Source organism: Bombina bombina, chromosome 1, assembly GCF_027579735.1.
Source record: "Bombina bombina isolate aBomBom1 chromosome 1, aBomBom1.pri, whole genome shotgun sequence".
Classification (NCBI taxonomy): Eukaryota; Metazoa; Chordata; class Amphibia; order Anura; family Bombinatoridae; genus Bombina; species Bombina bombina.
The window spans coordinates 687,563,870-687,579,015 of record NC_069499.1 but is presented as its reverse complement, the minus strand read 5'-3'; the positions used below and the strand labels follow the sequence as shown (position 1 = coordinate 687,579,015).

The window sequence follows — 15,146 nt, the reverse complement described above, 5'->3', positions numbered from 1 at the left end:
GTGTTACGTTAATGAATTTAAATACTGTTAATTGGTTGACCAATAGATGCTTAGCAGCTGCCTTTTTTAAAGAGGTTGGACACAACGTTTTGTTAGGTCTATGATTATGGCTCGATGCCGAAACGCGAAAGACCAGTCCCCCTGTCTTACCCGTCCTGTTTTTAACTCTATGGAAGAATAAAGTTTGATGTTTTACCCTATTTATGGATTGGATTCCGGACTCTTTAATTATATGGCTATCTCCTTTCATAAGGGACTACGGGGAGTTCCCTTATACACCAGATCCTAACCAGCTTTCTATCCAAGATTAGAAGCACCCGGACACTGCCTTTAATTTTACCCAGGTTAAATTGACGCACTGAAGACCCCCCCCCTTTGAGACCCCCCCTTTTTCGCATATCTGTCTGGATTGGCTCCTTACAAGTTAAACGGTATCGACTTACCCGTTGATTGGGCCTTAGACCGGTGGGGGTGAAGCAAACGCCAGCATGGAGCAGTGTCTCACATCAAGCGACTTCTTACTTCAGAGGAACGGCTGTATAGTTGATAGAAGTATATCAGCATTTCACTTGGTCTCAATTTCAGGATGAGTGTTGTAACATCAGTGCTTACCTATATGGGTTATATGTGTGCAGTGGGTTTTCATATTATTTAAAAGCACCCATCAGATTCCAGGAACCCTTTGCTTTTTGTTTTTAGTATAAAATGTATATTTAAATCAGATTGGCTGATGTCATAAATCATGTGATTATGCATTTCCCAATCAAAAGTGGTGGAAAAGTTCACTAGTTTGTGTGTTGTTTAGGAGTTTGAGTATTGTGTCAAATTTGGTGCAAAGTATTCCGTCAAATTTGGTGCAAAATGCAGTGGGACTTGTATTACATGCGTTAAACAGGGTAAAATTAGATTGATAAAAAAGGAAGTTAGCTATAGTATGTAATGTATTTATTTCATTGGTATCCCTAGAGCTACTAGTCCTGCTGCCAGATAGACATTACCTGTTATTAAAACTACTTTTGAAATGAATCTGTCCCTTGAAATTACATGTGATTATAATATTATTATTTAACATATTATTTAGATACTGAACATGCGTCTTTGTTGTCTGTGTGATTTAGAAAGTATACAATTGTAATCAACTTTCTAATTTACATAAATATGTATTAAGCTTCATTCTCTTGCAGCATCTAACATAACCTTTCTGGGTTTTCAGACTCCCATTGATTTCTATGGCATTCGCGGCCTCAAGGGTGGCAGTTTGAGCGATAGGTACGCTGTGTCAGAAAAGACGCGAGTGTACCTGTTGAATGTTTGATAAATTGGGAAGAGGGTCAAATAGAGTCGAATGTGAATTTGAAACATCTGGAATGATGCAAGCATCGATCTGCGTCGTATTGAGATCTCGGGAGCGTATGTTACGTCACACATTTCAAGATTTGACGATGTTGATGTTTTGTTAATTACGGCGGATTCAATTTGCGCGAGATTCAATCGGATTCCATTGTATTATCAGTTGAAGCTTTGATAAATCGGCCCCTTGAGCTGAACAAAACTTTGCTAAAAGCAAGTTGCTGGACAAACCATCAGGTGCTTGACCTAATTCAACTTTTATTCTATTAATCTGGATATTGCCAAAGTATTTAATTATTTGATAGTTTAAACCAGTATTGGCCTCCTTCCTTATATATAGGGGCCACAGATCAATATTTAGAAGCCTTAAGGAACGCATATAAATTTATGGCTATTAAACACACAAATAATTTATTTTCTAAAAACGTCCAGTGGCACAGGCCATATTTAGGTGAGGTTGCAAGTCAAGATACCCTATGTCTGCTGCTCTCCCCTGCTGAGGGCTCTTTTTGTGGCTACCCAAGCACATATATTTTTAGTTTTTTCCTGGGTAAACAAAATATCTGGCACGCATTGTTAATTATGCTTTTTCCTGGAGCTACAAAGTGCAAGGGCAGCATATTTTCCATGGACCACCAGTGGCCATCCCTGGTATAAACATATTGAAGCACATTGAGCACACTTATCCTGGCCATTCTTTCTCTCATGCATTACTCCCTAATTTTGTAAATGCTTACAGATGTAACTGAGCTTGTGCTCTGCTGTAAATTTAAATTATATAAATTTCAGTGGTAAAATTCATTAAGGGTCTCACCGTTCTCACCCTCTCCAGCTTCACCTGTTCTTATGTTATTATCTTCCTCTAATTTACTAAAGAATGGAGAGATTAGTAACTTTTAATGAATCCGCTGCATAGAGCAAAATACGAACTGGAGAGATTTATTACTGAATATATTAGACTATTTAGCCTTCCCCTATATACAGTGAGGTTCACCCAATCTAAAGCATGCAGTCAACTCCTGCCCTAGACCAGATGTTCCATCTCTTCTCTGTTGAAATGGAGAATACATTTTTTAAAAGAAATTACTTTAAAATAATGTAAGTAAGGTTGAAAACCTCCTTTTTTAAAGGGTCAGTTTACCTTAGAACTTTTTTTGTTTAAAAAGATAATCCCTTTATTACCCATTCCCAAGTTTTGCATAAACAACATAGTAATACTAATATACTTTTTACCTCTGTGATTACCTTGTATCTAAGCCTCTGCAGACTGCCCACTTATTTCAGTTCTTTTGACAGACTTGCAATTGCAATCAGTGCTGACTCCTAGGTAATTCCACGGGCGTGAGCACAATGTTATCTTTATGGCACACACAAACTTACACCCTCTAGCTGTGCAAAACTGTCAAAATGCATTCAGATAAGAGGTGGCATTTAAGGGCTTAGTAATTAGCATATAAACCTACCTAGGTTTAGTGTTGAACTAAGAATACCAAGAGAACAATTCAAATTTGATGATAAAAGTAAATTGGAAAGTTATTTAAAATGGCATGCCCTATCTGAATCCTGAAAGTTTAATACTAACTAGACTGTCCCTTTAATATAGGTAACAGTCAAAATAAGCGCAGGACAATATGCTGAGTCATACAGACCACTGCTCTTTTTCATACAAAAGCTTGGCTGCTGTTTGTGTGCAGCAGTCAGGCCCAGGGCTCTTAAAGGGACATTAAACACTAAACACATTTAATACACCTTTCATTACATTATGCAGTAGCAGACCTACTAACAGAGGGCCCTGGTACAAAAATGTTTTTTTAACACAAAAACAAATAATAAATAAAATAATAATAATAATTAGATATATAATTTTTTTTTAATGCACACTAATAATGAGCATGCTGCATGGGAGTATATATACACTGATCAGTATGATGCTTTGGGGCCTATCTATCAAGCTCCAAAAGGAGCTTGATGGCCCGTGCTTCTGGCGAGTCTTCAGACTCGCCAGAAACACAGTTATGAAGCATGAACAAAGACCGCTGCTCCATAACCTATCCGTCTGCTCTGAGCAGGCGGACAGACATTGCCGCAATTCAACCCGATCGAGTACGATCGGGTTGATTGACACCCCCCTGCTGGCGGCCTATTGGCCGCAAGTTTGCAGGGGGCGGCATTGCACCAGCAGCTCTTGTGAGCTGCTGGTGCAATGCTGAATACGGAGAGCGTATTGCTCTCCGTATTCAGCGAAGTCTGGCGGACCTGATCCGCACTGTCGGATCAGGTCCGCCAGACCTTGTTAATAGGGGCCATAGTATGATTATGAGTATCTATACACAGATTATGACCCCATAAGCACATGCGTATGGATAGACTTGCTGCTATGGGATTCCTCAGCACTTGGGCCTTGGTGCCACAGCACCTGCTGTACCAATGATAGTTCTGCCCCTGACAATACTAATCTAAAATAGACTGGTCACATATCTTTGGACCAGTGAGTAGTGACATTGTGCTAAGGGTTAGGGATAGTTTTGTGAATAGATTATAGTAGGGTTAGGACTAGGATTAGGCTGCAGTAGGGATAGGATTATCCCCTTTCATGACCTACTCCTAGTTTGCACTACAGACTGCAATGAAGCAACATTGATGTTCAAACAACATTGAAGTAACCATACACTCTCACTTGCAACACTGTGGCCCTGTTGATAGTTTGGCTATGGCATTGCAGTTTTTAAACAACTTTCCAATTTACTTATATTATCTAATGTTTACATTCCCTTGGTATCTTCTATTGAAAAGCATACCATTGGTAGGCTCAGGTGAAGCAATACACTTCTGGGAGCTAGCTGGTAATTGGTGGCTGACATATACCTCTTGTCATTGGCTCACCAGATGTGTTCAGGTAGCTCCCAGTAGTCATGCATTGCTGCTCTTTCAACAAAAGCTAACACAAGAACCAAACACTTTTGATAATACAAGTAAATTGGAAAGTTGCTTAAAATTGTATGCTGTCTAAATAATAAAAGAAACAATTTGGATTCCATGTCCATTTTAAAGTTTGCAGACAATGATACGTCTAAAGTAGTTAGAAAAAAAGGAAACAAATTCCACTATTTTCTCCCTATTGCAAGGTTCTTGCTAGCTTATTTTGCTTGCCAATATTTATATAAATAAATTCACTTACATGTGCTTCGGTTTAAAATATTTGAAAAGATTATCAGCATGTTAAAGTAATTTCCCGCTAGCCTGCTTTGAAAACATTAATAGAAAATGTGGTTTGTTTGCAGTCTCATGCAGATAACAGTGCAACTAATCCGTCATATCTGTATTCTTTAACGCTGCAGTTAGCCAAATAACCACTAGAGGGACACATCATTCAATGTAAGCGAAAACTACCGTAATGTGTTTTACTATGACAAGATTCGCAATATTTTCCTTTTTAATAATAATAAAAAAAAAAAACAATAGTTTCACTTTAAAAAATTTAAGGACTTCATTTTCAATTAAAAAATGTTTAAATCGAAAGTAAAATTAGTACAATGCATGTCCTTTATGCAGAGGTGAAAGTGCGGAATCGGCAATACCAATTTACCCTGCGTTGCCACTGGAGATGGATCTTATTTGCGAGTGGTGCTGTCTACCACAGGAAAGGCTGAAGCGCTGCACTGGGTGCTGGACGGTAGTTTACTGGTGAGCGGATAACACTGGCTCCAGGGCCCTCATGTGACTGGGGATACAATAATTATGATATAACTATTAATAGACTGCTCAGCTGATATGTTGGAGAGTTATGCGTATTGACAATGCTGAGTACAAATGTTTACAATGGGTTAGGCAGCCTTTCTTGGCTTTATAATTGTCAAGGTTCTGAGAAAGATAGAGAGCTGTGTGTGTTATATATGTGATAGTGATGCTCTGTGGGTTTAGTTGCTAGGCTTACACAGCCAAACAGAGAACAACCAAGATAGTTTTAGTGGGTAAATCAGTTCACATTAGAGCAGGAAGTGCTAATATCCTTTAAAGAGGCATTGAACACATTGAGATAATTATTATTATATTTTCATTATTTATTGTATTCCCAGCTCTTTCCCCTATAATTTAAAGTGAATGTAAATTTAGATGATAAAGTGCCCGGTTTTTAAAAATCTGATTAAAAACAGGGGCACTTTAATTCATCAAAATTTACATTATACTAGTGTAGTGAAAATACTTACCTTTTAATCTTGACAGCTGCTCCAGCGATTCCACCGGTTGTCGCAAGCCTCTTCATTCGTCAGAAATGACGGATCAGTCATCCTCCAATCATGGCTTCCCCCCCAGGTTGAATTAGTGTCTGATTCAACGCCGTGATTGGAGGAGCCCGGATTCCTCATTTTAGACCTGGGAAGAGGCTTTGCGGCAGGCGGGGGAAGTGATGCAGCGGATGTCAAGATTAAAAGGTAAGTAATTTCACAAAACAAGTGAAATGTAAATTTTGATGAATTAATGTGCCCCTGTTTTTAATCGGAATTTTAAAAACCGGGCACTTGATCATCTAAATTTACATTTCCTTTAAGTCTAAAAATTGAAGATTGAAGTCTAAATAATAATATTGTAATTAAAAGGTTTGTACTATTCCTTTATTTTTTTTTTATAGGAGTACCAACTTTTATTCATGAGAGAAATTACACATTCATCTAATAAAGCATGTCCGGACTGTTTTATTACATACAGTATTTCACAAAAGTGAGTACACCCCTCACATTTGTGTAAATATTTTATTATATGTTTTCATGTGATAACACTGAAGAAATGACACTTTGCTACAGTGTAAAGTAGTGAGTGTACAGCCTGTATAACAGTGTAAATTTGCTCTCCCCTCAAAATAACTCAACACACAGCCATTAATGTCTAAACCGTTGGCAGCAAAAGTGAGTACACCACTAAGTGGAATTGTCCAAATTGGGCCCAAAATGTCAATATTTTGTGTGGCCACCATTATTTTCCAGCACTGCCTTAACCCTCTTGGGCATTAAGTTCACCAGAGCTTCACAGGTTGCCACTGGAGTCCTCTTCCACTCCACCATGACAACATCACGGAGCTGGTGGATGTTAGAGACCTTGCGCTCCCCCACCTTCCATTTGAGGATGCCCCACAGATGCTCAATAGGGTTTAGGTCTGGAGACATGCTTGGCCAGTCCACCTTTACCCTCAGCTTCTTTAGCAAGGCAGTGGTCGTCTTGGAGATGTGTTTGGGCTTGTTATCATGTTGGAATACCGTCTTGTGGCCCAGTCCCTGAAGGGAGGGGATCATGCTCTGCTTCAGTATGTCACAGTACATGTTGGCATTTATGGTTCCCTCAATGAACTGTAGCTCCCCAGTGCCGGCAGCACTCATGCAGGCCCAGACCATGACACTCGAACCACAATGCTTGACTGTAGGCAAGACACACTTGTCTTTGTACTCCTCACATGGTTGCCGCCACACACGCTTGACACCATCTGAACCAAATAAGTTTATCTTGGTCTCATTGGACCACAGGACATGGTTCCAGTAATCCATGTCCTTAGTCTGCTTGTCTTCAGCAAACTGTTTGCGGGCTTTCTTGTGTGTCATCTTTAGAAGAAGCTTCCTTCTGGTATGACAGCCATGCAGACCAATTTGATGCAGTGTGCGGCATATGGTCTGAGCACTGACGGGCTGACCCCCCTCCCCTTCAACCTCTGCAGCAATGCTGGCAGCACTCATGCATATATTTCCCAAAAAAAACCTCTGGATATGATGCTGAGCATGTGCACTCAACTTCTTCGGTCGACCATGGCGAGGCCTGTTATGAGTGGAACCTGTCCTGTGAAACCGCTGTATGGTCTTGCCCACCGTGCTGCACCTCAGTTTCAGGGTCTTGGCAATCTTCTTATAGCCTAGGCTATCTTTATGTAGAGCAACAATTCTTTTTTTCAGATCCTCAGAGAGTTCTTTGCCATGAGGTGCCATTCTGAACTTCCATTGACCAGTATAGGGTACAGAAAATGTACACTGTTATACAGGCTGTACACTCACTACATTACATTGTAGCAAAGTGTCATTTCTTCAGTTTTGTCACGTGAAAATATATAATAAAATATTTGCAAAAATGTGAGGGGTGTAGCCAAGGGTAGCCAGCATAATCAGGCATAATTGTGCAGTAATACAATGTTATGTCCCTTTAAGGTATTTGCAGAGTTTCAAATATTTTTATATTTCCTACCTAAAGCAGCACAGTGTACAAAGGACTGACCACATATTAAAACAATGAAACATAACAATGCAAAAACAGCTGAAATGCCTCATATCACTACCACAGTGAATCTGTTACTGAAGCAGAAGAGTAAAATAACTGTACATGTATTTATCTAGCACTTTTTTTTTTTTTAAGATAAGCTAATATTTTTTTTTTCTTTCTATGCAGTTCACGGAATTGCCAGAAAAAACATTGGCTCATTCATAAACCATATTGTCAAATGATTAGTGCAAAATGAAATAAAGAAAAAAATGTTAAAAACTAAAATGACGAATGATCTGGAAGTAATGGAAGAAGGTTCAATTGTTCTTAAAATTAAACACAAAAAAACAAAAAGTGACGTGAGGATACCCGCAGGTTTGAACGGAGAGGAATGTTTTAGTTTTATTTCTAAGCACCTGAGAATTTCCCAGGAAAACCTTAAGTTAGTTTCTCGAGGAAAATTAATAAACAAAGAGAATATTTCATCTTTTATGACAAATAATGCAATTTTTCAAGCTTTTGGAGAAGAAGCAGAGAATGAAGATGGATTGGACCAAAGGGATATAGTGGTGCTAATGGCTCAGTTATCTGTGGAGAGGAACGTGGCCATTAAAGCACTGAGGAAAAAAGGAGATCTTATTGATGCAATATTTTACCTTTCTGATAACATGTAAATTCTGCAACATTTGTTGTAGGGAAACTCATTAAAGTCATCTTTTTGAAGCAATATAGAGTATCTAAAGCTATGTGCTTTAATTGGGGTATGGGACAAATCACATTGCATGTGTAAACAATGATTTAATATTAATTTAAAAAAAATGTGTTTCTTTAAAAAAGCATTTATTTCATTTATAAAAGCTTTATGGAGCAGAGCAATTGGAGCGCTATTTATAACTCCTGCTCTCATGTACGTATTACAAGTAGAAAGTAAAAAGTTTTTGCTCGTGCGCTAAACCGACGCATGCAAAAAGCTGAAGTTACAATATTGCGACTTCTTTAACGTATTGCCTCACTTCCTCCATAGACTTCAATAGAGTGCAAAAAAATAAAAGAAAAAAACCAAGTTGAGCACAAACCCGACCTAAAATATTAATATTTAACATTCAAATTTTCTTTATATAGTAGAATATATTAATATATATATCAATAAGAGAAAAGAAAAGCGTAGGCACCAGAAGGTTTTTCAAAAATGCAAATGTCCTTTATTAGGTGATAAAATGCAATGCAACAACGGATGTTAGGAAAAGCATAAACCTCAGGGCTTAGGTGGAGAAGTGGTCACCCACGTACCCCATTGCTGACATGTTTCGGCTTAAGCCGTAATCATAGCTAAAGGGTAAGAGTTATGCCTGCCTTATAAAAGAACAGTTCACCTGTGATAGGTTAAAAACAAAATTGTCACGTGGTTGATACACACCTCCACCTGTAGGTCAATCTGTAAATTTACACTGCCCTGTGTGGAAGTTAACTCTTTATTTTCCACTTAAACACATGAGGATAGTTTATTTGTTTTCATAATGACCAAAGAGCCTACATTAAAATGGTTCAATATATATCTTGTTATTATGTACTACTTTATGTGAAAACATAGCTAGTTTAACATAAGTCATATATATCCGCTTGCTTACTTAGCATTTTGTGCAGTTGTACCATTACAAAAATTGGTGGCTCTATATGAAAACAATCATTACCTATCTATCATGTATTGAAAATATCTAAATTGAGGATATCGAACGATAATCCACATAAGGGAAAGGCTGAAAAAATGGTAATAACAATAACATTTACCCAAATAATAATAATAAAACCCTTTATAAAATGAACTTGATGACTGACTTAGTCTAAGTGAAATATTTATGATAACTGTATGCTATAATGTTTATAGTTCACCCTTTGTAACTATATAAACTTCATCCAATATAACATATAGTATTAATCCTGTATATATATGGGGACACAGGCTAACACCAGAAATTAATAAGGTCATATTCAGAATTCAGCCCTTTGGGCATTCTGGTGTGCAGCCTGTGTATCCAAAACACCTCCCTTTTAAGAAGCAAGGTGTCCCTGTCACCTCCCCTGTTGTTTGTACCAACAACCTCAATGATCGTCCATGATAATGTCCCTGGATCTTTATTGTGTTTAACCTTGAAGTGGTTCACCAGGGGGGTGGTGAGTATACCCCTTTTGATGTCATTAATATGCTCCCTTATCCTAGTCCTTACTTGTCTAGACGTTTGTCCTGTATATTGAATGTCACAGATGTCACAGTTAAGAAGATATACTGCATAAGTTGACCTACAATTAAAGAGCGCTCTATGTGCAAATGTCTCACCAGAGTAAGAGCTTCTAAATATATTACCCAATTTGGCATGACTACATGCTATGCAGTTTCTAAAGCTGCACCTATAGACCCCTTTGTAGCTAAGCCAAGAGGATGTATTTGTCTCACCCGTTTTCAATTGTGTAGGTGCCACATAGTTTCCTATGGTTTTGCCTCTCTTGAAGGCAAATCTCAACTTCTGTGCTGCAATATGTGTTAGATCATCATCTGACTTTAAAAGGGACATGTGTCTACGTATGATATTGCATATTTGGTAATACTGTTTACTGAACTGGGTCACGAATGTAAGTTGCTCAGATTTTGTATTACTTTCTGTGAATTTATCCTTGAGTAGGTTGGCCCTTTCTATGGCCCTTACTTCATCCCGGGCCCTAATAATATCCTGTTCGGGGTACCCCCTCTCGAGGAATTTTTCACACAATTCCATCTCATGTTTGGAATGTTCACTAGTTTTGGTACAGTTCCTTTTTACCCTAGTGAACTGGCCTTTCAGTACCGATTTGAAAACCTGCTTGGGATGGCTGCTCTGTGCGTGTAATAGGGTGTTCCTGGTTATGGGTTTTCTGTAGAGCTCTACCCTTATATAGTTAGTCCCCTCACCAATGAGGGTGACATCTAAAAAATTAATTTTAGAGTGCCCAAATTCATGAGTGAATTGTAGGCTTGCATTATTAACATTGAGATGCCCTACAAACTCTTGTGCTTCTTTCTGACTGCCATCCCATATAAACAACAGGTCGTCTATATAACGACGATAATAGACGATATTACCCCTATAAGTGTTTATATCTCCAAAGATGTGGCACAGCTCCCACCAACCCATATATAGGTTGGCGTAAGAGGGAGCAAATTTGGCCCCCATGGCTGTGCCACATCTCTGGAGATAAAACACGCGTTCAAATACAAAGAAGTTGTGAGTAAGCAGGAACTCAGTTACTCTGAGAATAAATTTAATAAATGTCTCACTATATCCAGTGGATCTCCTTAGAAAGAAGGATATGGATTCTAGCCCAGAGCTATGTGGGATTGACGAATATAACGATTTTACATCGACTGATAACCATCCATAGCCCTCCTTCCAAGGAATTACTTCTATCTCTTTCAATAGTTGCTTGGTGTCTCTAAGGTGACTAAGAAGTTCCCCCACCAGGGGTTGAAGGATCGAATCAAGCCACTTGGATAATGGCTCCAACATGGAATCAATCCCACTAATGATGGGTCTACCCTCAACATTCTCCAGGGACTTGTGTACCTTTGGCAGAATGTTGAAGGTAGGGACCTTAGGATTCACTGCATATAAAAATTCACAAGTGCCATCATCCAAAAAACCCTCTTCCCTCCCATCATCAATCAAGTGTGAAAGCTCCCTGGAGAATGTTGAGGGTAGACCCATCATTAGTGGGATTGATTCCATGTTGGAGCCATTATCCAAGTGGCTTGATTCGATCCTTCAACCCCTGGTGGGGGAACTTCTTAGTCACCTTAGAGACACCAAGCAACTATTGAAAGAGATAGAAGTAATTCCTTGGAAGGAGGGCTATGGATGGTTATCAGTCGATGTAAAATCGTTATATTCGTCAATCCCACATAGCTCTGGGCTAGAATCCATATCCTTCTTTCTAAGGAGATCCACTGGATATAGTGAGACATTTATTAAATTTATTCTCAGAGTAACTGAGTTCCTGCTTACTCACAACTTCTTTGTATTTGAACGCGTGTTTTATCTCCAGAGATGTGGCACAGCCATGGGGGCCAAATTTGCTCCCTCTTACGCCAACCTATATATGGGTTGGTGGGAGCTGTGCCACATCTTTGGAGATATAAACACTTATAGGGGTAATATCGTCTATTATCGTCGTTATATAGACGACCTGTTGTTTATATGGGATGGCAGTCAGAATGAAGCACAAGAGTTTGTAGGGCATCTCAATGTTAATAATGCAAGCCTACAATTCACTCATGAATTTGGGCACTCTAAAATTAATTTTTTAGATGTCACCCTCATTGGTGAGGGGACTAACTATATAAGGGTAGAGCTCTACAGAAAACCCATAACCAGGAACACCCTATTACACGCACAGAGCAGCCATCCCAAGCAGGTTTTCAAATCGGTACTGAAAGGCCAGTTCACTAGGGTAAAAAGGAACTGTACCAAAACTAGTGAACATTCCAAACATGAGATGGAATTGTGTGAAAAATTCCTCGAGAGGGGGTACCCCGAACAGGATATTATTAGGGCCCGGGATGAAGTAAGGGCCATAGAAAGGGCCAACCTACTCAAGGATAAATTCACAGAAAGTAATACAAAATCTGAGCAACTTACATTCGTGACCCAGTTCAGTAAACAGTATTACCAAATATGCAATATCATACGTAGACACATGTCCCTTTTAAAGTCAGATGATGATCTAACACATATTGCAGCACAGAAGTTGAGATTTGCCTTCAAGAGAGGCAAAACCATAGGAAACTATGTGGCACCTACACAATTGAAAACGGGTGAGACAAATACATCCTCTTGGCTTAGCTACAAAGGGGTCTATAGGTGCAGCTTTAGAAACTGCATAGCATGTAGTCATGCCAAATTGGGTAATATATTTAGAAGCTCTTACTCTGGTGAGACATTTGCACATAGAGCGCTCTTTAATTGTAGGTCAACTTATGCAGTATATCTTCTTAACTGTGACATCTGTGACATTCAATATACAGGACAAACGTCTAGACAAGTAAGGACTAGGATAAGGGAGCATATTAATGACATCAAAAGGGGTATACTCACCACCCCCCTGGTGAACCACTTCAAGGTTAAACACAATAAAGATCCAGGGACATTATCATGGACGATCATTGAGGTTGTTGGTACAAACAACAGGGGAGGTGACAGGGACACCTTGCTTCTTAAAAGGGAGGTGTTTTGGATACACAGGCTGCACACCAGAATGCCCAAAGGGCTGAATTCTGAATATGACCTTATTAATTTCTGGTGTTAGCCTGTGTCCCCATATATATACAGGATTAATACTATATGTTATATTGGATGAAGTTTATATAGTTACAAAGGGTGAACTATAAACATTATAGCATACAGTTATCATAAATATTTCACTTAGACTAAGTCAGTCATCAAGTTCATTTTATAAAGGGTTTTATTATTATTATTTGGGTAAATGTTATTGTTATTACCATTTTTTCAGCCTTTCCCTTATGTGGATTATCGTTCGATATCCTCAATTTAGATATTTTCAATACATGATAGATAGGTAATGATTGTTTTCATATAGAGCCACCAATTTTTGTAATGGTACAACTGCACAAAATGCTAAGTAAGCAAGCGGATATATATGACTTATGTTAAACTAGCTATGTTTTCACATAAAGTAGTACATAATAACAAGATATATATTGAACCATTTTAATGTAGGCTCTTTGGTCATTATGAAAACAAATAAACTATCCTCATGTGTTTAAGTGGAAAATAAAGAGTTAACTTCCACACAGGGCAGTGTAAATTTACAGATTGACCTACAGGTGGAGGTGTGTATCAACCACGTGACAATTTTGTTTTTAACCTATCACAGGTGAACTGTTCTTTTATAAGGCAGGCATAACTCTTACCCTTTAGCTATGATTACGGCTTAAGCCGAAACATGTCAGCAATGGGGTACGTGGGTGACCACTTCTCCACCTAAGCCCTGAGGTTTATGCTTTTCCTAACATCCGTTGTTGCATTGCATTTTATCACCTAATAAAGGACATTTGCATTTTTGAAAAACCTTCTGGTGCCTACGCTTTTCTTTTCTCTTATTGATACCATTTGGATATGGTTGAGGCACGGAAGGTGATTTGGCAGTAGAACATTCTCCCCACAAGGTGCCATAAGAATTTGGAATCTTTTCGTGAAGCTGTGGACTCTCCCCGGTCCTGTTTAGTTCACCGGCTCCACATCGTGACGTCACGTCTTCCCCGGATCAGCCGCTCAGACGCTGACAAGCTGTAGGGATCCACACGGCTGCTCGACCTCCAGGATACTGTTGATCGCACAGATACCTTCGCGAGAGGATCCGGAGCAGGATATCAGAGGTGGGTCCCCAGAATCAGCCTTTGTCAGTAGCGTGCATACCGGAGGTTTATACTACAGACCACACGGAGCTCGTTTATGGGGGAGAGAGTTTTCAAGGCACCTATGCATACATGTGGGACTGACGTGAGTTTAATATAATATAGTAACATTACCCAGCATTGTGACACAGGTGCTGCATTGACTTTCTTTGATAACTTGTCACTGAATATCCCAGTGAATTCATTTTTGCTTGCACTGTTTATCACATTGAGGTCTCTGTATTTCATTTCACTTATCTCACGGCTGCCTTGATAATCCAACATGGAGGCAAATCAAAGCATGGAAGTACAAACACAGTTTTATTCACTGTCTAAATTGGAGGACAGAGGGCTAGACGAAAATGAACTTGAGACTTTATTTGTTACTGACCGGGCACAGTTGCCACTGAGCAAGCTTTTTGAGGAGGCTGAATTTCTGTTGATTAAAGAATGCAGACTCAAATGGGACATTTGGACTCTACAAAAATATCTTAGCTTGGGTATCATACCCAGGGGTCTACGGATCACTAAGTTCCCCACGTTTCCAGTGGAGGATTTGCAGTTTATTACTGCATGGAATGCTATATTAACAGACTGCTCTATACGCCTTATTAACACGTTGATTGATTATAAGAGTAAATTACTTAATGGTATAACTGTTAATATTGAGCTTTTACAATCTGAGCTGAGCATTCGTAGCACATGTATTAAGTATGCACAATATGACAGTATATTAAGAAACTCCCTGAAAGAGGCTAAAAATAATATCATGGAAACTAAACATGAAAAATACCTTAGAGACCAGAGTGACTACGATAACAATAAAGTCTACATTTGGAATAAAAAACAAAGGTCACTTAGTTACAGATTTAAAAGGGACAATAGAAACACTAATAAGGATAAACACACATCACATGTTCAGGGAAATAAGAAGGGCCAGCAAACACCCAAAAAGGTAACTTTTTCAGATAGTGAAGTGGAGTCCCAGGATGATTATAACACCGGAGTATCCTCAGGTGATGAAAATACACAGGTCCCCTCAACACACATAAATAAAACTGGGGACATGAGCTTGACCCCGGCACATACTAATGTGGGTGGCAGAGGAAGAGGGAGG

General features: G+C 39.0%; 1 long non-coding RNA gene across 1 annotated transcript; it reads left to right on the top strand.

Annotated features, from left to right (window-relative positions):
• Positions 1 to 4,937: 4,937 nt before the first annotated feature.
• LOC128639323 (uncharacterized) lies at positions 4,938 to 8,314 on the top strand. Its single transcript, XR_008399191.1, has 2 exons — positions 4,938 to 5,034; positions 7,774 to 8,314. It is a non-coding gene; the product is annotated as an uncharacterized LOC128639323 (long non-coding RNA).
• The last annotated feature ends 6,832 nt before the right edge of the window (positions 8,315 to 15,146 follow it).